The 23,690-nt window shown below is 35.8% G+C and overlaps 2 protein-coding genes across 6 annotated transcripts in view; one reads left to right on the top strand and one right to left on the bottom strand.

Moving 5' to 3' along the window:
- Positions 1-21,541, top strand: part of ATG3 (autophagy related 3) — a 95,221-nt gene extending 73,680 nt beyond the window's left edge. The window contains exons 13-15 of the mRNA XM_010970792.3: positions 7,604-7,636; positions 10,402-10,448; positions 21,332-21,541. The gene's annotated coding sequence lies outside the window, so the exon portion shown is untranslated. The remainder of the gene's footprint in view (positions 1-7,603; positions 7,637-10,401; positions 10,449-21,331) is intronic.
- The window catches only part of LOC105081557 (OX-2 membrane glycoprotein), a 97,255-nt gene that overhangs the window by 2,491 nt on the left and 71,074 nt on the right, over positions 1-23,690 (bottom strand). The gene's annotated exons all lie outside the window — the stretch shown is intronic.

The raw sequence follows: 23,690 nt of genomic DNA, 5'->3' as shown, positions 1-23,690 counted from the left end.
ATATTAGGAAATAGCTAAAAAAGAATTATTGTGCTGGCCAAGGTGTAGAAATGAAGTAGAACATTATGCTTGGTAAAGCAGTATGTGGAACGCAGGACCAAAAGTTGTTCCCCAGTTCCACGTCTGACTAGTCCTTAACCCTTTGTCTTTAAAAAAGAATTTTGGCTATAATCTCAGTTATGCTTATGTCATTATAACCTATGATACTATTAATCTATTAAAAATCTAATAATTTACAATTATTGAAAGAAATTAGACGGATTGGATATATCACTGAGAAAGTGTTCAAAACAGGCAGAGACAGAGCCAAGAAAGACCTGTAAGGTTGTAGGAAAAGGTCAGAGAGAAAACATCCTGTAGACCATGTGTTTAGCTAAAGCTAATTCTGCTGGAAAAAATAAGAAGATACAAATCACTACACAGTGCTTAACTAAAAGGAATCATTGCCTATTTTAGTTAGATCTAATTTTAGTTGGCCTATTTTAGTTTCACCATCATAGGGAGTCAGTCCCATAGTAGAATAATCATGATTTATATACACTCGTGATGTAACTGATGCAAAAAGGCTAAGTAGTGGTTATGAATTGGTGCCATTTCTCATGCTCCTTATATAGCATGAGTCTCGAAAGAGACAATAGAGTCCAGCAATTATCACAGAATGAATACTTCCATATAAATGTACATTCTAAATAATTGAAGTGTGCCCCTTTGTAGGCTACATATTTTTTGAGTAACCATTTATGATGAAATTCTTAGTAAAACAGATTGAACACTTCTTTACATCTAAAAATAGACGGTATTTAAACATCATTTAGAATTGTATTGTTGATTCAATCTTATCATTATAAACATAGTTATTAGTCTTTATTACATAACATACTTATGCCCTGGGTAATTAGGAAATGATAATGGAATTGTAAGAATTGTGTACAAAAATGAGATACATTTTGGATCTTGCCATAGCTATTTTGTTTGCTCAGAGAAAATTTCTTTTTCATATATCTTGGATGCTGAGGTTATACTTCAGGTGCTGAGGTTACCAGGTACAAAATTTCATAATAAATTAAGAGTAACAAAATTTATTCAATAATACAGATAATTTAAAATTTTTTCTTGGCTGCAGATTTTTTTTTTCTGCAGATTTTATATACAAATAATGATTACTAACAGAAGGTTCAGAGGAGATAATAGAAAAATCCATTTCCAGGAAAAAGCTCTCCCCACCAAAACAAAGGAAAGCATGCTTCCTGTATGTTGGGCCAGAAGGCATAACTTCCAAAAGAGGTGGATAACTGCTGTCCCTCACACTTGGGAAAATATTAAAAAATCAGGTTATCTCAGAACATCCTATCTTCAGAAAGTTATCTTAAGTTGCATGTCTCCTACATAGAAAAAGCCATGGAAAAAATTGCAAGGCATCTTAAAAGTCATTGAAAAACAAGTAAAAAAAGATCCTAATGTCATTTATTGGAATATACCAGAGCTAGTAATAGAAAATGTGATTACTGCTCAAGAAACAACAACAGAGTAATGGTTAATGAATTATAGAGTAATGAACTCATACAAATTTGAATCTTGATTTTCCTAATTATTAGCATATACATTTTAGACAAATTCTTGCTACCTCAGTTCCCTTATCTCTAAAACAAGGTTCATAATAATATATATTATTTTTGTTGTGAAGATTAAATAACTTGAAATATTTAATGTGTTTTGAACAGCCCCTACAATACAATAAGAAATTGACAAGAAATTGTTATTATTTGCTATTATTGGAGTAGCTAGAAGATAATAAAATAAAATAAAATCTAATTTTATAATAATGAAAATCGTAATATTTTGAAAATTGAGGAAATTTTGATTTTTTTCAACAAATATTTGTTATATGCCTACTATGTGTCACTAGCAGACACTCTGCTAATAAGGGTTAATATACTGGAAAATGTTATTGGGAAAATTATAGAATCATACTTGAGAAATCTTTGTCAGAAACTGTTGAAATGGCAAATATTTAGTCCTTCCAGAACAGATTTGATTTTAATTTTGTTTTTATCTCTCAGGGGAAGAGTCATGTGACATACGACTTTACATTAAGAGATATTCTGTATGTGCTGTGTCAGCAGGGGATCCATTTGAACTGGAATGCCTGTGAAATACTGTGCTAACAGACTTGCTGGGGCCTGGTGCAAGCTCGAAGGAAACAGCTGTTTACATCTTGGGGACAGACTTCAGGGATACATGGGTTGAGAAGAAAGGAAGAATATTTCTATTTTTATTTTGCATTTTAATCAGGTGCTTGCTAGTGAAAATGGGTCATACCGCCGTTCAGTGAACTCTTTGTCTGGATTCATTGAAAGCCACTCAGTTACCATTAATGTGACAAGTGAGTTTTAGATACCAAGACTACCTAATGGTTTTCATATCATATTTCAAGAAAAGGGCTCAGATTATCAAGTGATTATGTTAGACATTGAACTCACATAAAACATCAGAAGGCTACCATGACTCACAGATTGTAATTTGTGGTCACATATGTGTGTATGCACACATATGTGTGTGTGTGTGTGTGTGCACTTTGGACTGAGGCAGGAAAGAGTAGACCCACAATAGACAAAAAAGTCTTGAAAAAGAAACAGAGTTGGAGGACTCATGTTTCTCTATTTCAAAGCTCACTACAAAACTATAGTTATTAAAACAGTGTGGTACTGGTGTAAGAATAGTTATATACATCAGTGGAAAAAAACAGAGTCCAGAATAAATCCATACATCTTTGGTCAATTGATTTTTAACAAGAGTGTCAAGACCATTCAAAGGGAAAAGTATACTTTCTTCAGTAAATTGTGCTGGGACAATTAGATATCCACATGCAAAGGATAAATTTGGAACTCTCCCTCATGCATGATACACAAAATAATTTTAAAAAGATCAGATATCTAAATATAAAAACTAAAACAATAAAATCTATGTTTATATTAAACTATTATAGTATGTTTCCTTAGAAGAAAACATAGTAGTAAATCTTCATGATCTTGGATTTATCAGTAGTTTTTTGGTACAATATCAAAAGCACAAGCAACAAAAGAATAAATAGGTGAATTGTACTTCATGAAAATTAAGAACGTTTGTGCTTTAAAGGACACTATCAAGAGAGTGAAGAGACAGCTCCCAGAATGTGAAAAATATTTGTAAATCATTTATCTGGTAAGGGACTAGTACCCAAAATATATGAAGAATTCTTGCAGCTCAAAAACAGACAAGAACCCAATTAAAAATGTGCAAAGGAGTTAAATAGACATTTCTTCAAAAATATGTATATAAATGGTTAATAAACACAGGAAAAAATGTTAAAAACATAATTAGTTATTAAGGGAATGCAAATTAAGCTACAATGAAGTACAACTTCACCCACTAGGGAAACTAGAATTTCCTTTTTAATGGAAGATGATAGGTATTGGCAAGAATATGGACAATTGAAATCCTTATATATTGCTGATGGGAATGCAAAATGATGCAGATGCTTTGGAAAACAGTCTGGCAGGTCTTCAAAAGGTTAAGGAATTACTGCCACAGGCCCCAGTAATTCCATTGCTAGGAAAATACCCAAGTGAAATGAAAATATATATCCACACAAAAACCTGTACACAAATGTTTACAGAAACACTGTTCACAACAGCCTTAAAGTGGAAACAACCCAAATGCCTATTAACTGATAAATAAAGGAAATGTGGTACATCCATACAGTGCAATATTATTCACCCATAAAAAAGAATGAAGTACTGGTACAGGATACAACATAGATGAACTTCAAAAACACTATACTAGGCAAAAGAAGCTGGACACAGAAGATCACATATTGTGTGATTCTGTTTATACAGAAATACCCAGAAGAGAAACACCACAGAGACAGAAAGTGATAAATGGTTGCCAGGGGCTGAGAGAAAGGTAAAATGGGGGGAGATTAATGAGCATGGAGTTTCCTTTTGAGGTGATGAAAATATTTCAAAACTAGATAGTGGTGATGGTTGCACTTTTAAAAATTGAGGCATAGTTCATTTACAATATTATATTTGTCTCAGTTGAACAACAGAGTGATTCAAAATTATAATATACAACATTTACAGTTATGATAAAATATTGGCTATATTCTCTGTGCTGTAAAATATACCCTTGCAGCTTATTTATTTTATATGTAGTAGTTTGTACCTCTTAATCCTCTACCCTATTTTGCCCCTTTCTCCTTCCCACTTCCCACTGGTAACCACCAGTTTGTTCTCTAATATCCATGAGTCTGTTTCTGCTTTGTTATATATACACTACATCTTCTTTATGCATTCATCTGTTGATGGACACTTAGGTTGCATCCATATCTTGGCTATTATAAATAATGCTGCTATGAACATTTAGATGCATATATCTTTTCAAATTAGTGTTTTCATTTTCTTTGGATATATACCTAGGGCTGGAATTTCTGGATCATATGGTAGTTCTGTTTTTAACTTTTTGAGGAACTTTCATACTGGTTTCCATAATGACTGCACAAATTTACATTCCCCCAACAGAGTAGAGGGGTTCTCTTTTCTCCATATCCTCGCCAACATTTATTTTTAGTCTCTCTGACAGGTGTGGGGTGATAATTCAACATTTATTTGTAGCCATTCTGACAGGTGTGGGGTGATAATTCACTGTGGTTTTGGTTTGCATTTCCCTGATGATTAGCAATGATGAGCATCTTTTCATATGCCTGTTGGCTATCTGTATGTCTTCTTTGGAAAAATATCTATTCAGGTCTTCTGTTCATTTTTTAATTAGGTTGTTTGTTTTTTGTTGTTGTTGAATTGTATGAGCTGTTTACATATTTTGGATATTAAGTCCTTTTCAGTCATATCATTTGCAAATATTTTCTCCCTTTTAGTAGGTTGTCTTTGTGTTTTGTTAATGGTTCCTTTGCTATGCAAAAGTTTTTAAGTTTTATTAGGTCTTATTTGTTTGTTTTTGCTTTTGTTTCCTTTGCCTTAGAAGACAGGTCCAAAAAACATTGCTGTAATTTATGTCAAACAGTGTTCTGCAAATGTTTTATTCTAGGAGTTTTATGGTTTCTGGTCTCACATGTAGGTCTTTAATACATTTTGAGTTTATTTTTGTATATGTGTTAGAGGATATTCTAATTTCATTCTTTCACATGTAGCTGTCCAGTTTTCCCAGCATCACTATTGAAAAGAATATCTTTTCCCTGCTGTATAGTTTTGCCTCCTTTGTCATAGATTAATTGACCATAAGTGTGTGAGTTTATTTCTGTCTCTTTATTCTGTTCCATTGGTCTATGTGTTTGTTTTTGTGACAGTACCATACTGTTTTGCTTACTTTAGCTTCGTGGTATAGTCTGAAGTCAGAGAGTGTGTTTCCTCCAGCTCCATTCTTCCTTCTCAAGATTGTTTCAGTTACTCAGGGTCTTTTGTGTTTCCATAGAAAATTTTAAATTATTTGTTCTATTTCTGTGGAAAATGCCGTTGGTGTTTTGATAAGGAATGTATTGAATCTGTAGATTGCCTTGGGTAGAATGGTCATTTTAACAATATTAATTCCTCCAATTCAAGAACACAGTGTATCTTTCTATCTGCTAGTGTCACCTTCAGTTTCTTTCATCAGTGTTTTATAATTCTAAGCACAGGTCTTTTATTGCCTAGGTATTTTATTCTCTTTAATACCATTGTAAATGGGATTATTTTCTTAATTTCTCTTTCTGAGTTTGTTGTTAGTGTATAGAACTACAATAGATTTCAGTATACTAAGTTTTTGTCTTGCAACTTTACAGAATTCATTAATGAGCTTCAGTAGTTTTTTGTGGCATCTTTATGATATTGTATGAGTAGTGTCATGTTATTTGCAAATAGTGACAGCTTTACTTCTTCCTTTCCAATTTGGATCCCTTTTATTTACTTTTCTTGTCTGATTACTGTGGCTAGGACTTAATGTTTCCTCACTTTTGGTTCATTTCAGCCCAAAATCTTCCTAGTATACTTAATTTGCCTAATAAACTTCTTCCATAATGCCACTTTTTCACTGAGTCCTCTGCAGAGCATCCCCAGTGCCTACACTATTGGGCTCACATTTGTTGACCAGAATTCAAGGCTTTTCACAGTCCATCCACATCTACCTTTCTGAATTGTTTCTGGATTCCACATAGAACCTCTCAATTCCAGCCTAACCGTCCAACTAGCCGTTTCATGTCTTCACCATGGTTCTTCTAGCATCCATTTATCTGTGTCCACCTATCAAAATACTACCTGTCCTGTCAAGCCCAGCTCATTTCCTAGTTCTCAGTGAAGCCTTCTGTGTTTACCCTAGTGGAAGTGGTTTGTCTTTTCTGTTCATTTTTATGCCATTTGAGGTCTTTGCCTCTCATTTATCACAGATTTCCTTGTACTGTAGAAATGCGGGAACTGCCTTTTATACTATGAAGGCTTATGATATCCTGGCAAGCAGGAACTGTCATATTTCTCTAGATCATCCCTGCTGGCTTTCCAACAGTCAAATGAATTACTTAGAAATTGTCTTTGAACTGGGTGTGGATTTTCCTTTCATGAAGTAATGAAAAACATAACAGGGAAAGTGTCAAAGAAAAATTTTCTTTCTGTACCACGGAGTACTTAATAAATTGAGCGTGAGTTGAGGAGAAAAATGTACTCTGAAACGGTATTTAAGGGCCATGGTTTTGGTAAATAAATTTTGGAGGTATGATAGAAAGTCTTTCATTGTCTCCTCTTGAAATATCCTTCTAAGGTGGTATTGGGAATTTTCCTGCTTTGGTTCATGACTCTCTTTTGCTTTTTATGTTCAAGTTTTAATTAGAATGTAAACTGTGAAATTATACTGTACTTCCTAAGTATGTATAATTTTCATGAAGTGTTTTGTAAAAACCCTTAGAATAAATTATTATATGATTTTTTTTTAAAGTGGGGGTTGCTGTTGGGAAAGCAGTTATCTCTCAGAAGGAAGAAAAACACTTTGCAGAACCTAGTCCCAAGGGGACAGTTGACTGAGCAATCACTGACACATACACTGGTCCTTTCCAACCTGCCTTTGGTCAGTCCCTGATTAGGAGCTTCACAAAGGCAGGTGGTGATCATGTTAGCAGGAAAGTGGGGGTGGATGAGTAAGCAGGAAGTGAGAGACACAATCTTTGTTTTAGAATTAGTTCCCACCACGTCATCAAAAGCACTCTTTCCTCATAACTTCCTACATTTGCTTGGAGCACCTGTTGAATATGCACCTTGTTATTTCAAAAGGTGTCATACAGGCTGAATTGTGTTCTTATGCTTAAGGAGTGCAGAAAAGGGAATCAAAGCAGACAGAGGAAGGTTGTGTTTTATTTATACAGTTTTTCTTTGAGACTCAAAATAAACCCAGGGATTTACTTTGTGTCCATGGTCTTGTGATGGTCTACAAATTTCTCAAATTGCCTTTGAGCTGGATTGCTGGACTCTGTTAGTACATAAATGCAGGAGTCCTTTCAGGGACTAGCTCTGATTTCAGACAAACTTGAGTATAACCCTCATTGTTTTCACAACCAATTTTGATTCTTTATCTTGTTTTTCTATTTCAGAATGGACTCAAAATAATTCAGAACACCTTATAAGTAAGTATCAAACTTGCCAAGTAAAATTAAGGAAACTAGCTTGTTGGGCGGTCAGAGAAATCATACAAGTTGTATCTTCTTAACTGAGTGGATTTGTCTGCATTAGGTTATCTTTTGTGGAACCCTTAGTCCCTATTGCTATCCGTTCCCCTCCCCCAGACAGCTGAGTCTGTCAATCTTGGCAATGACTTGGCTGCTCGCCCAGCATAAACAGCAGCTGTGGCGTGAACAATACAGCATTTGTTAAAACTACATTATCAAACCACTTTATGCCCAGATCCAGTAGCTCCTGACCACTTTTACCCCAAAACCAAGTATATGGGGAGGGGTTTATAACTATGTTAGTATATTTAGAAATAAAGCTTTCCTGATAAAAAAAAATTTAACACAAGTACAAAATTTAAAGATGTGTGATGAATCCTGATATTTTCTACTCTATTATGTTTCAATTTTTAAAAATATTATGGGTTATCCATTAAATTGTTTCATGACCCACTACTAAGTTGCAACCTACCATGGATAAGCAGGGCCTTAATGCACATGAAGATTGACCAGTAGTGATGCATACCAGCTGCACGCCCAGCAAAGCATATCTGGAAATATCATAGATATCTGGAGATACCAAAAGTATTTGGCGTTCGGAGATATCAGAGTTATGAGACAATGAAAGGGCACTGTGTTAAAGATCTTGGATTTAGTTTCAGAAACATGGTAGCTTGAGTCCCCACTGCCGCTCAATAGCTGTCTGACTTCGGGCAAGTCTTAGGACAATTACTCTTCCCAAGGCATGTAGCTGGATGAAACTATTCCCTTTTCTGAAGTGGTGAATGTGAAAGTTAAATAAGACAATGTAAATGAAAAAGCTCAGTGAAGTGCTATCTGAGAGCTGTTTTGGATAATGTTTTACAGGGGATTAACCTTTGAAGAATAAAAAACCTTTTATTTATCTTCTTTTTAAATCTATTTTTTAATCTTTTTTATCTAATAGATAAACTTTTAAATCTATTTTCAAAATATAAATTATAACTCAGAGTCACCCACATATGCTCAGGAATAAAGCAAGAGGTGGGTGAGAGTACGGAGACCAGGGGTTCTTGGGGAAAGCCTCCTGAACGGGACACAGAGGCATCAGCTGGAACTCCGTTCAGGTTCTGACAATTCAAAGCGTGTTGCCTAACACATCCCATCTTTCCTAGCTGTCTTAATATTGACTACCATTTCAGACACAAGGAATGCCTCAGGACCACCCTCCCAGGAGGAGATGGCAGACAGACAACGGGTCCTTTATAGTTTGCTTCCTTTGAGAAGTTTGCCTCTACTCATTACCTGTTTCTTCCCATTCTGCTGCCTTAGAAGCACCGAGGTGGGTTCCATCTTCTCTCTGCTGCTCTGTGCCACACTTTTAGGGTTCAGTAACAAGGGAAGATAGATTTTTTTGGTTGGTTTCTGTTGTTTTTATTTCCCACAATATTCTGCTGTAAACTATGGACAATGATTTCCTAAGGGACAACTCATCTTTCCACCAAAAAGTGAATTAGATTAATTCAGGTCTCCTCTAGTCATGATAAGGTATGCTCACCACAGCACAGTGTTCCAGCCAAGAGCTGTGCTGAGGAGAGCATATTGTTGGGACTTACTCATGCTACTGTGTCAATCTTAGGAAGAGCTCTTCTAAACTTTAAGAGTGTGGAAATAATCTCTCAGATCAATATGTGTAATTTGAGTTAGTTTGTCTCGCCCTGTTTTTCACAGCAGCATCATAGCATCCCAGTCATCCACACCCCCATCTAAATGAAAATCTAGTGTTCCCAGAGGAAACTCATCATGTCTGTACTTACTGCTGCCATAAAGACATGCTTGAACTGAAACCTCATTCGACAATAATGCATTTGAAAAACGTGGGTTTGGCTATGATGGGAACGGTATGATATTTGGAAAACAATTCTTTTCTGCTTTTGTAAGAATTCACTGGATGTCACTAGTGAACACTTAAACACGGTAAGAGAGAGATGTATGGCGAATCTCGGTCTGTCTCTGGTCTGAACCACCTCTGTGCTCTCGCTTTCCTTTTTCCCCTCTGCCATCTCATCGAATCCCTTTTCCCACAAAAGCAGCCACTGTGTAGCTATAGAAACTAAGCTGGACAGAGCAACCCTTATTTCTGCCATAAGAGAAAGCCTTGTCTGAGCAAAAGTGCTTCTGGTGTTCTGTGGTGAGGACTTCCGGAGCCGAGAACCCTTCTCGGGATCCCAAGGGAATCCTCTGTAATTCCAGCTCCACCTCTGCCACTCCAAGCCTCTTTCGAAAGTGAACTAGGCAGTAGGAGATCCTGATGATGTAGGTGAGAGGACAGCCGTGTGTGTGGCATCGAGTGCAGAATGTCCCCAGAACAAGGATTTCCAGGCTCTTAAAAATGATGTGCTAGACCCTGCCCCTTCCTCTTGGATACACTGGAGTGAGAAGTGAAGAACCAAGGAACAAAATGGGCAGCATGGATTCTCACAAGCTAAGGTGTGAGTGCCACACTAGTCACAGCAAATAAACAAGCCCAAACTAGCAATAATGCTATCAGTGGCGTGCGAGTGGGTGAGCATGGGTGGGGAGGGCGTCCCACCTCTGCCTAGGGACCGAATTTCAACCTAGTGATCTGATTCCATAGCCCATATTCTTCCCATGACCATAACTTGCAGGGAATTGAGGATGAATTTTATTTTGTGCTGTTCGTTTACCTCTTTTGGTTTCTTATTTTTCTTTTTGAATTCCAGGGGAACAAGAAAAGCCTTCTGACACAACAGGAAGGGAAATTAACCTGGTATGTTCGGTTTAGCTGTTAAAACAAATGCAATCTCTGTTATACTATGCTAATATTTGTATACCTTCAAAAAATTTAATGAGTCTGCGTAACACTTACCACGTGTGTGGCACTGTTCTAAGTGCTATATATACTGATATACTTTTAAAATGTGCTTATTTTACATTTACCTTTGTCTGCAGCAAAAGCTCTTCAGGATTAACAAGTCTCATAATAAATGGTCTTTTGGAAGGACTTGAATGGTAGTGTAGAACCTAAGCAGAAAAGTCAGAGACTGAGTGGTGTAACCTTGCCTCTATTCTTGGCCTGTTACATGGCTTCAGGGTATTCATTTATTCTCATAAAAATGCCTTAAAGTCTTTCTGGAAGAGAGTCAGGAATTAATTAAAGAATGAATCATAAATAACCTCATAAAATGAAGTGTGATTTCTTTATAAATCACACTATCAGATAAAGAACCATGATCGTAAGTCTAGTTACTTCTCGAAAGTCCTGCGTGACGTGTATGGGCTCAGCAAGGAAGAGACATCCCGGACAAAGGAAAGGGAGTTTTGGAGGCAGTGAAAAGTTTTCCCACAAGTTCTTGGAATATAAATGTAGGCCTTCCTTTTGAGTTCAATGCTCTGTAAATATTAGAACTCAAAATAGAATGCAAAAGGAGGCAATGCATTTTTGAAAAAGAATTTTACGAAGCTCTTTGGTTAAAAATAGATTGTCATATAAATGAGGCACTGCAAAGGAACTTTTGTGTGTGTGTGTATTTCTGTTAAGAAGAGTAGAGATAAAAATGTAGCAGACTTCTTGGAATTTCCAGAAATGCCAGAAGCAGATATAGCCAATACTTCTATATAATATTAAATTTCACTTCGCATTCCCCACCAGTTTACCTAATTTTAAATCAAACTAAATAAATTCAACTTGATAAGCTTGTGTTAGATTTTTTGTAAGCATCAGTAGGCAACACTGTGTTGGGTGCTAAGGTTTTGTTTCTTCAAGTAGGGCAATTTTCATAAATATGATTTCCTTTCTTCCTATAGTGAACAACAACAATAAATTACATTTGGTTACAATCAGGCCTAAGAGCTATGACACCACTTAAAACAATAATCTAAATAATTTACTGGGCTGGTAAAACCCAGGTTGGTTAAAATAAAGTCCATATTTTTCCTGTGTAAGCTGGATGAATTGTTAATAATTTGAAGTTGAATTCAAGAGGGGTTTTTCTGTGTGTGCAATGATTTGGAAATTTTAAGTTGTTCATGTCTTTCACAGAAATGCCCAGTTTTGTCCCATTTGAATTGTCAAACATTTCAGAAAATAATCAAAGAGATGCCATATTAGATCTTTGAGACTAAAGATTTGTTAAGGAAGTTGTATGGGAATCAGTGGAATAGAAATCCAAAGTAGAGAAAGGAACTGGTAAAAATATGGCAGGTACATATAAAAGCCAAAGTTCTAATCCTATTCCACAGTGTCTTTTGAGGGTATAAAAGTGTTTGTGTAACTATAAATTGGTGAATTGTATATTTTTTAAAAATGTGCTTTATAAACTGTAAAGTGCCATACAAATATATACAGAGTAAGATAACTGCTTCACCAGCACCAGCCTCGTGGCATCCACCCACTTTGATTAAGGTGCCACAAGATAGGTTCAGCATGGGGCACCATGTTTTCTTTTACCCATCTACTCTACAAAGTTTTCCATGGAAGCCAGCCATCTTTTGGGAAAGGATCCAGGTAACTGAGTTGACAGACTATATAGACCGAAAAGTACCTCAGGGACCTCGCTGATCCATTAAAGAGTTACGGCTGTTTATTAGATCACATGACAGTCGTCTTCGCCAGTGCTCCAGGCTCCTTTGAGGCTCTTTCCATCTGAGCCAAGAGACGGAAGGTTAAGGCAATCCTTGCCTCCTTTCAGTCATTCAGCCTTGGTGTTACCTCCTGGGCAGCCCCTCCCCTCAGAGGGAGGCAATGTGCTCAGCGGTTAACACCGAGTTTGCCGGGATGGTGAGCCAGACAGGCTTGTGTGGTAGAACTCTGAACACATGCAGGGAGGATGACAAGGACCCGGGAAGGCATGTGGGCTATCAAAGGCCGTGCACCCGATAGCTTACAGCAGTTAGGCCAGACTTGAAGAACATAAATTGACTGGCAAAACCTGACTTAAAAAATGGAAATAACAATCCTTAGCATCAATGTGATACCTTCATTTTTACCGGCTGGGTCCCTTGAATAGCTAGGAATGGCTAACAAACAGTTGAAAAGAGTAAAAAAAAATTAGGACCCATTATTTTTAGTTTCCCTAAGTTTACCTCTTTCTCAGAAGCTTTAAGATATTTGCCTCCATTTGAAAGTGTAAGAATTGTCTTGTGATAGAAATCATTATCAGAATATTTTAGAACTTTTTCTAAGCTTTGCCTACCCATACCAAACTGACAGCAATTTTCAGTTCCAGATTTCAAATCATAATACTATACCTTGGCTAATTCATAATATTTATTCTTTCTGCCTCCTAAGAGGGTATCTGTTCTGCTTTAATTACTTCATCCTGGACTTTGTTAATGCTACCCATTATACTACAAGTTGCCTGAAGTTCTTATGGGATATATTCTTTTCTCATTAATTTGGGCTGTGCTTTTCATCTTGAAGAGGGATTGAAAAGTGTTGTGTGACCTCAAAAGTGACCAATAATGAAGCACAAAATAAATATTTGGGAAAACTAGGGTTCCTTAAGCCTTTGACCCTTTAATATGTGAGAATCTGCTAAAAAAAAAAAAAAAAAAAAAAAAAGATGTCAACAGCATTTGTGAGGAAGAGTAGATTATTTCTCTCGATGTATACCGACTCAGCTTGGCCTATACTAATAGTCTGCTGACGATTGTGCGCTCTCACATCCTTTGGTAGTAGTTAAAGCAACCTTTTCTCTGTTAGGTTGAGGTTCCCCAGCCCTTTAGGAGTGAGCAAACTGAAGTTGGCACCAGGCAAAATTCCCAAACACTGTTATCAGAAACTGAAATTTATGATAATAACCCTGGGATCAGGGTCCAGAAAGAGTCTGGGGTATATCTTAACCCTTGTCTGAAAGAAAACAAAGAGGACATTGGTTAAGGGAATGAACCCAAGACAGGCAGGAAGTCTACACGAAACACCTACAAAAAATGCAGCCGTATGCATGAGGAGATAAGTCTGGCCCTGATCTCCCACTGGTGATTATTAAACGATCTGCCAGTTAACAGCATTATCTGAAACAAACAGGAGGTCAAATACTATTTCCTGACCTGAGAAGTTTCATTTTAAGGAGGTTCATGTTGATGCTTGAGTCTTACGGGACCATTGGCCAAATGACTAAAATTTCTCCCAGAAACTTCTTTGGGAGCTTTTTATACTATAGCCTTGGACAACAAAAATCCTCTGTCCTAAACTGAATGATATGAATAGCAGGGCAGCAGAATATTTAAAATCAGCCACATTTTATCTGGTACACAAACTCAGTATTTTCTTTGGGGCTATCAGAGACACATGTAGGGGAGAGAGGTTTGTATTGTCTGGATCAGTTTATTATACATTCTTGAAAAAGAATGTCCCAGTTTGACTAACTATCCACACATTCAGGAATGATAGTGTTTATTCCCAGTCAATCTCCCGTAATAAGAAATTTTCCTTTATCAATCTAATATTGGAGTTTTTTAAATGTAAAGGAGAAATCATTTTAGACTTGATGATATAAGAAAAGAATGGAAAGAATGAACCATACAAAAAAGATATGGAATATATCTATAGAGTAGATGTTCCCCACGCCTGACAAATGAATGCTTGTATCTACCCTGTTAGATTGCTAAGCAAATAGAAATAGTAGTAGAGCAATTAATATATGGTGCATTTTTAAACACAGTGGTGACTCAGTGTTTGGGTAACATAGACTAATATGTATGAATGTGACATAATGCTGCTGAATTAATATATTTGTGGATGTCTAACAGTGTAAAAAATCAGTGATAACAGGTATAGGCAAGCAAGTGCACAGTAATGGTTTAAGCTGCCGCATTATTGACCTGATAGCAAAATAAAAGTGCAATTAATGGAACGGAGATGAGCCAGGGTATTTAGTTGGCCAGTATGAGTCAACACATTTTCATTCACCACGACTGTATCTTGTTGTTCCTCTTACTAAAGAATAGGGAAAAATCATGCAATAGTGAAGTAGTGCAGTTTGATAACCATTTATTTTTAAATGATAAGGTTATAGCCACTTAAGAGCAAGAAGAGATAGTTTCAGATTATCTGCATTTCCAGAGTGCCTGAGTCTAATTACTTCAAAAATAGCCCATAGCATTGTTCAACAGCTTGAGGATATTAGGATTCTCAGGTTCTCCTACTAAACAGTGTAATAGACCTCTTACAAAGTGAATAGCAAATGCTGGGATCCATTTGAGCGAATACGTCAGCTGCTGCACAAATGAATGTGGGGTATGTGTGTGTGAGAGAGAGGGTGGGGGGTATTGAGTTAGTATACAGAAAGAAGGGTAGTGACTTACAGAAATGGTAAAAAGAGAAACGGAAAAACCCTGACATTCCATTTCAGTTTGCTTGAAGAATCTCAAAATTCTAGAGGAAATGAATCATTAAAGAAAATGTATGAAAATAATGTATTAAGTTATGGGGCTGGGAGTATGACACCCCATAAAAGTTTTTGTCCTCAAAAGACAAAGCTGAGCTTTGGTGGCAGAATTTTTCTTATGTAACACTGGCATTTAAGACTTTCGCCCCGTTGGATTGGGGTTGCGGGGGGAGCTGTTTTGGAGTCACCGTCACCTAGCCAGTATGGTATCATTACACCTAGAATTTTGAGCAGTCAATTCTAGGAAGACTCTTGCAGCCAAGATGCATTTTGGGCAACTAACATACAAAAGATGTATTAAAACAGCTGCTGTAGTATTCTTAAAAATAGAAACAGGAAGTAAGGGAAGGACACATTTAGCTGTTCTTATCAGAACACACAAAGCTAAACAGTACCTTCATGATTCTTTTGAATTTGAACAACACAACATTTCTGTCTATTGTTGAGAATATTCATAGCATGTCCTACTGTAAAGGTAATGTTGATAATGATTTCACCTCTGTAAATAATTTATATTTGTACCATGCTGCCAAAACCGTAAATTATGTTTTTATTCCTTCTTAATAAAAGGCATCAGAGTTCTATATGTACATCCCAAATCTATTTTAGTGTTATCTACATGACTTATTTCATTAATAAAATAATAAGAAAAAAATATGTAGATAATTTAATGACTTTCCATGATTCTGAAGCCTGTTGTCATCTACTCCCTTGCTATTCAAAAGATAGTCCCCAAATTAGTAAGATAGACAACCCCTGGGAGTCATCAGAAACGCAGAACCTCAGGCTTAAGAATCTGTATTTTCACAATATCACTCAGGTGATTCGTGAAGCTTGTGATCCACTTAGCCATTATGAACTCACATCTCCCCACCAGGAGTCAGGTGTGGCAGGAAGCCAGTTCACATTGACAGACTCATTTGGAAGGTTCTACATTTATCAGTTATCAGTTCTGGCTCATTAGCAGAAGGAAGGGATTAGGACTAGGTAAGGTTCTGAAACTACATTGGAGAAGATCGTATACATGCTGATGTCAATGACAAATCATAAAATGGCCATTTAAGGTAAGTATGTATAATAGGAGGGTCCCAAAGTGGGCAGGTTAAAATCGGGAGGTCAGTAATCCAAATAACAGTGACCAGAGATGAGGCATGAGTATAGGACACAAAGGGCGTGCAGGTAGAATAATTATGATAAGTGACTTTTATTAGCATTTTAATTATATATCCCTGGAGAGATACATTATAAGAACAAATCTGTATTTGGTATTTTTCATAAATATATTAATATTGTTATTTTAAAAATAATATGTATATGGTATAAGATAAACATGTAACTATGTTAATATACTTAGAAATAAAGCTTTCCCGCACAGCAAAATTTAACACAGGTACAAAATTAAAGATGTTAAGAATTCTGAAATTCAAGCTGCAAATTGAAAGTATTGCTTTTTCTATTAAAAACTATTTCTAAATCTGACCACTGAAGCAAAACAAATTAAAAGAATCAAAATTATCAGACTTCATAGACTATGTAACTGTAAGCCTGATAACACCTAGAAATCAACTGGAAATGTGTTTTTAAAGTAAAGGCGAAGTGTTATAAAATATGTAAAAAAAATCTTTATGTATACATTGCAGGAATCATGGAGATTAAATACTAGTTTCTAAAATTCTAAAGGGATCAAGTAGATTACACAAGTGAGTGGAACATACCAGATGGATAACTGTAACAAACTGATTAACACTCGCTTTGTCTCAATTAGACGTCTGGTAGCTCTAGGAGATTACTGACATTGCTTTCCACCATTTTGCATAGGGACAATTCCTATTCATTTAATAATTTAATTCTCACTTTCTTTTTAAGTTCTTCCATGGATTTTCCTACATGAGATTTATACCTCATTCTGTGCTTCCTCAGCATTTTGGATTATAATTCTTTGTGTCTTGAGAGCAGCCTGACTCCTTCATCCACCCACATCTTGAAGGCAGGGGTTGTAGACTTCATCTATATGTATGTATTTGTTTTAAATGGTGAACATTTGTTTTAAATAAATGTTACACATAGGAATTTATTTAATCAATTATTTTAATTAAATTGATATTACTGTTTTTAAAATTCAGTTATAATCTGGTTAAACTAATTTCTCAATACAATCTCCCCTTATTTCCTAGTACCAAGGATATGGAATTTCTACTCTTATTCAATGGCCTTCCATGCCTGTGTTCCTATTGCTACTTTATATATCTACCATCTCAATGTTCAAAGCTTGCTTATAGAATTACTTCTGATTACTTATTCAAAGTCTGACCAAACAGACATTTTTAGACTAGATTTTGCATTAATCTTCTCTAAAGGTCCTTTTGTCCTAAGTTTGGTCTCCCCTTAATGTTCTAGTCCTGTTTCAGTCTCCAGACTTATATTCCCTTAAACCTATCCCCAGGTTAAACCATCCATCTGTGTATGTGTTGGGAAGAAGCTGATTCAAGATGTTAGGTGTAGCTATGCCTCTGGTTGGCAGAGAAATGAGATGCTTGGAATGGCCTCTGGAAAAAAAAATTAAGAGCATAAATGAAATCTTCATTTCCGAAAATAATTAAAGACTAACATATTATTGTATCTCCTCTGTTCCTAGCACTATGAAAGCAATTGTGGGTCTTAATTACCAGGCTATCAGATTTGGAGTATTTTTAATAGACATTAGGGAAACCGTTGAATGGTTTGTGTATGAGGCATTTACCTTAACCTCTCTGGGTACCAACTTTTCAAATGAAAAATGAAGATCAAAATAAAAAAATTGTCAGTAGAGCTATCCTTCTTATTGTGCCCATGACAGTATTTACAGAGAGTTCTCCATGACATTCTAAGAAACCAGTTCTGTTGATTAGAATTTGTCTTCAAGACAAAACCTATATGCCATACCAGGGCTGGATGGTCATTTGCTTCTCTTATGATGCTTGCATTCCAAGTCTCTGATTCTATAACAAGCCTGAGGAAGGACAAAAAAGATATGTAGTTCACGATTTCTGCTTGGTAGGAACATGCAATTTGGGTGGGAGGAAAGAAAAAATAAATTAAGAGGAACTGTGTACATATTTATCAAGTGTAAGATTTAGCTACTAGTAGTCAAAAAAATTTTAGTTAATATTACAAAATTCCAAGAGATGAGGATTTATATGGTCTGAATATTTTTGTCCTCCAAATTCATATGTTGAAACCTTCACCCACAAAGGTGATAATAGTAGATTGGGGCCATTGGAAGGTAATTAGGTCGTGAAGGTGGAGCCGTTATGAATGGGATTAGTGCCTTGTAAAAGAAACCTCCAAGAGATCTGTAGCCACTCCCACCATGTAAAGACCCAATAGGCAGTTTCTGCAATCTGAAGACGGCCCTCACCGGAAACATACTGGCACCCTGATCTTGGACATCTAGCCTGCAGAACTGTGAGAAATAAATTTTTATTGTTTATGAGTCACCTATTTTATGATATTTTGTTATAACGTACCAATTGGACCAAGACAAGGATGTTTCATACACGATAAAACTCTTATCCCCATTAAAGTGTATATATTCAACAACAGGAAGTGACAGCTATCTCTGTATCTTTTTAAAAACCATTTAAAAAGAGAATGAAAAAAGGTCATTTTAAAAAAAATGTTTTTTAAGCCTGAATAGGAAGTGAAATCAATCTGATTGATATATCATATTTAGGCTACTGTAGGAGCCTGGCCAGAGTTCTCTACTGGGCTTCTTCATGTTAACATCCATCAGAATGTTCAGCCAGAGATGGTAAAAGAAGGTGGTTCCATGGGTATAAACTGCCATTCATCTTTACCTTTAATGTTCCTTCTGGGGCTTATATGGGGGGAATAGATTTAGCCTAAATATGTCAGAGGGATGTAGTTAAAGGACTGGACCTCAGACAAACCTAAGACCTGAACTTAAAGAAGGATAATCCTCAGAAATTGATCTTGAACTCACCTGATGGAAATGTCTTGGGATTTCTTTATACCAGTTATTTGTACATGGTGAGTGGGTAGGCAGATAAGCTAGAAACTGCAGAGAAGTCAGGCAGGAGAGGGTACCAGGAGGGTCTGAAGTTTACTCCTGGCTTACAACTCCAACAATAACAAAGATTCATTTTTACTCTGGTAGATTTCTCACTCAAAATGGGTAGAATCATTTATAGCTTATGCAACTACTGAGGTATTTAGAGGCTTAGGATGAAAAATTCTGCCAGGGGAAATGCTATATTGCAACTCTGAGTGATTTGTAACTGTACTAAAAGTACTCAGTGTTCTTTAAATGGTTTGTTATTTTCTCTTCTGAGCTATGTCTCCCTGTTCTTGGAAACTGATTTAGATTTATTTCTCAGGCAGCTGGAATATTTTCTTCCAGTAAGGTAAATGGGTGGTATGCTTTTTTTTTTAATCCGTCTATGTCTGAGAGTGTGTTTATCTTGCCCTCACATGTAATTTGGCTGGATACAAAATTCTTGATAACATTTTTCTTTCAGAATGATGTAGCTACTATTTTAATTGGTTCTGACTTTGAGCATTATAGAAACAAAGTCTATCAAAAATATGATTTTTTTTCCATTTTAGGTAACTTGTATGTTTGTTTCTTTTTCCTGATACATAATTGCAGAAATGTTTTTTTATCCTTGAAATTCTGAATTTCAAGTAGCATTTTTCCAAGTGTGTCTTTCTTAATTCTTCTCTACTTCTGGAATCTCAGCTAAAAGCATATTTTTCCTCTTGGTGCTCTCCTCTAGTTCCCTTATCTTTTGGCTAATCATATTCCTTGCTTTTCAGTTTTCTTTGAGTTATGGATAATTAGTTCCTCATGTTTTTTAAGTCATTGATTTGGCAATCTGTGGTATCCTGATCACTACCTCTCCTGGCTTTTTAAAAAAATTTTAAGTAGAAATTTTATAGACATAAAACATTCATAAAGAAAAAAAAAAGCACAAATAATAAGTGCAAAGGTCATTGAATTTCAATTGTATGTCTTCAAGTAATTGAAACTGAGTCCCCCCAAAACCAAGTTCCTCTGATAAGTTTATGATTAACCTCTCTAGCCAAAATTTTATTCCCTTTCTTGTCCAGAACCTATTCCCCTCAAGACTGAAGAATATCAGACAAAAGGGGGAATTGAAACCACATACGAACCCCTTTGTCTCTATCCTTTGAAGTAAAAGGCTTTTAGGTTAGTCTCCCAGGCCTCCCCGGAGTCTCGAAAGGCTGGCTCAGGAGTTAATGGTTAGGAAATGAGAAGATGTACCAAGGAGAAGTAGCTGTTGGGCCGAGAAACTGGTAACAATTTTAGACTATAAATCCACCACATAGCAGAATCACTGAACTCCCATTTCCCTGAAGTTATGGATAAAGTCCCGACACACATTCCTAAGTTGTGCCTGGGTCTTTTACACACTGCCTGTCTGGACTCCTTGCTTGGTGCTCTGTAATAAATGCTGCACTTTCCTCCACCGCAACCCGGTGTCAGTAGATTGACTTTGCTTCATGCTGGCGCAGAGACCCAAGTTTGGTTGGGTAACAATTTTGGTACCTCAGATGTGGTAGCACATCAGCCCTGGCCGGTGACAGCTCTTGGATCCTGTCCAGCAGCTGCTTAAGCACCTTTGTCTCAGGGACAGTCCAGAGTGCTGGCCAAAGACCAGGTGCTGCTGGCCCATGGTGCTTTCAATTCTGTGATGAAGGAAACAAAGCTCTGGTTTTGGTCTGTGTCTGCTAATTGACAGAGATGGACATTCGGGAGTCAACAGGCTTGATGTAGGAGGGTAAGTCGCTTTGATGTGTACAGCAAATAACTCCATTTCTCTCTACCCTGGGCTTTTTCTCCCCAGAATAAGCCTGTTTGTCTTGTATTGGGGTGGGGTACCCTGCTGGAGAAAGGAATAATTGTTGGACTTCATTTGTGAACCAATTCTTTGTTTCTTTGGATGCTAGCATTCAGTTTTGGGGGACACCATTTGTATTTTGTCCTTTTTGTTTTTAACGGATGGAGAATGTGCCTCTGGGGCACATTTTGGAAAAATGGTCTGATTATAGCTATGAACCTATGATTAAGGAAAAACTAATTTTTTAACACTGCATGGCCACAATATTCTTTAGACTGAAGAAAATTAGATAAGATGAAACACTTTTGAAATTCTATAAATGGTTCTTTTTGCATATGCAGTTAGAAAAATCTGGCTTGATAGAGTTTTGTTCTGTTTTTGTTTTTGTTTTTGTTTTTCAGAATTCTGACCCTGAGAGGACAAAAATATTCCTAGGAGAAACCTTGAAGTTACAACTCTCTATCATGGCCGTGAAATGCAAACACAGCCCACATTGCCTAAGACACCTGACCTTGAGTTAATTACCAAAACTTCAAACCAAAAGAAAAAAAAAAAAAAAGGAGGGGAAAGAGGCTTCTTTAAACTCAAATAAAATAAGCAATTTTAACTTATTCCAACTGTTATTTTTGGTTTTGTGTTTGTCAGATGAATCACTATGATGTGTAAGGTCATTACTCCCTGTCTTTCCATTTGCATGTTGTTTGTTGTTAAAAAGAAAGACTTTTGTTTGAGAAAGTTGAACTTGTTGGACTTCACCTATTTATTTTTGGCCCGCAGGAATTAGATTTTGTTCTTTGTGTGTGTGTTTGCATTTGGCTTGTGGTTAAGTGTGCCCACTATGGGAGATTCAAATTCATTTCCTGAATGCAGCCCCTTCAGTTGCGTTCCCCAGAACTGAACTGCTTTCAGTTACAAACCAATGAAATGTAAAAAGATGATTTTCCTTTGCAATATGGCCTGGCCATAATGCTCCCTAGATTTAGGGGAAAAAGTGGCTTATTAACGGATCCCTAAACTATGCTACTATTATACAATTAGAATTGTTTTCAATAGAGAGAGAAAAAGGAGATAAAATTTATAAACTAAGAAGTTTTACATTGTAATATCTGATTCATAAATAAGTTTTAAAATGAAACTATGAGATCTCTGTCTGTCCGAAAGTACAGATGTCTATGTGTGATACTATGATAAATTATAAGAGATAAAGGGGATAAAAGCTTTTTTAGTGAACCCTTGGGGAGTAATTGTGTTTTAGAAATGTCTACTTAAAAATAATTTTCCCAGATGTTTGGTAATTTGAAACTTTGGAGTTTTGCAAAGTTAAATTAAATGATAAGAACTCATTGAATGTCTAAATCATTTTTAAGATAAAATAGTAAAACATTGATTGCTAGACAAGTCTAAGTTTGTCTTCTTTTGCCTTGTTATGAGAAAAATTAACATGTTTTGGTTTATTAGATACACATCTTGTACCACATTAAAAAGAGAAATTATACTTTGAGAAAATGTATGCTTTTAGAGGTTATAGACTATGTTAAGTTTGCTGATCAGGAAATACTGGTATAACAGACAGAGTCAATTACTTGCTTCTTGGTTTTTGCTAGAGGTTAAGGTTTTTAAGGGTTAAAAATTATAATATATGTAATTAAACTACTAAAATAATAAAAATACATTTCAGTGTATAAAAAAAGTAGGATATATGTTGTCAGTGATAGAAGGTATATAGAATGAAAATAATCTGTTTAAGGCAAAAAAAAAAAAAAAAAAAAAAGGAGAATAATTTTGTCCTAAAGCTGGTTGTTTCTGGATGGGAAAAAAAAAAATAAATGGGATAAACTAATATGGATACAGAAAGTGATGGAAGGTTTGTAGAAAGGAATCTTGAGAAAAGGATTTTGTACTTGGTAAGGATTGACTAAGGTTAGATTAAATTTAATTAAATAAATGAATTTTGTTACTAACAGTAAGCTGGTACGAAACTGAGTTTGGTTTTCTCTGTTAAGAGAACAAAGTTTTCTTGCTATACTGCTTCTGGTAACACATGGGGTGAGTTTCTTTTGAAGCATTTTGTCAGTTTGGTGATGTGGAAAAGTATTGTTTCACAGTGATCTATAATTCTATTTGACCAAGTGTTTTGAAACTTTTTAATAGTTTTTGGCAGACTTCCCAAATATCAAATTCTAATTAAAGTTCTTTGACCTCCAGCTAACTTTGGGATGCTTCAGAAGGCCCCTGAGTCATCTCAGAAAAAAATATTAAATGGACTAGGATTATTTAATAGGTTAAATTACATAGAAAACATTGTCAAATAATAAACATTCTTAGGTCTTACTGTGTGGGTAAATGTCATTAATATAAATGCTCTAAAAATTATATAAAATTTCTAAAATTTGAATATGTCCTGGTATTATGTTCTCACTTATACTTCTGGTTATTATTTTAATATGTTGTATGGCACAGCAACTTGGTTAAGTTTCTTTATCAATTAAATTGTGCTCAGATCTTTGTGCCTTTTTAAGTTTTTCATCATTCATAGACAGTTATTGTTTCACTCTGATGCTTTTGCAAAAGTAATTTATCTTCAAGAAGAGTCATCAAAAGGACTTTTCAACAGGTACCGATAACTTTCAGATCGTACTGCTGAACTAGGTAAGAAATTTTAAAATTTTGATGGAAACCCTAAAGGTTTCTTAAGACTGTTAATAAAAAGGGTTAGTTACACAAGACTGTGTGAACTGATAAATATGGCTATATTTTTAT

The sequence above is a fragment of the Camelus bactrianus genome, chromosome 1 (genome assembly GCF_048773025.1).
Source record: "Camelus bactrianus isolate YW-2024 breed Bactrian camel chromosome 1, ASM4877302v1, whole genome shotgun sequence".
NCBI classification, from domain to species: domain Eukaryota; kingdom Metazoa; phylum Chordata; class Mammalia; order Artiodactyla; family Camelidae; genus Camelus; species Camelus bactrianus.
This window is presented reverse-complemented; position numbering and strand designations above follow the sequence as displayed.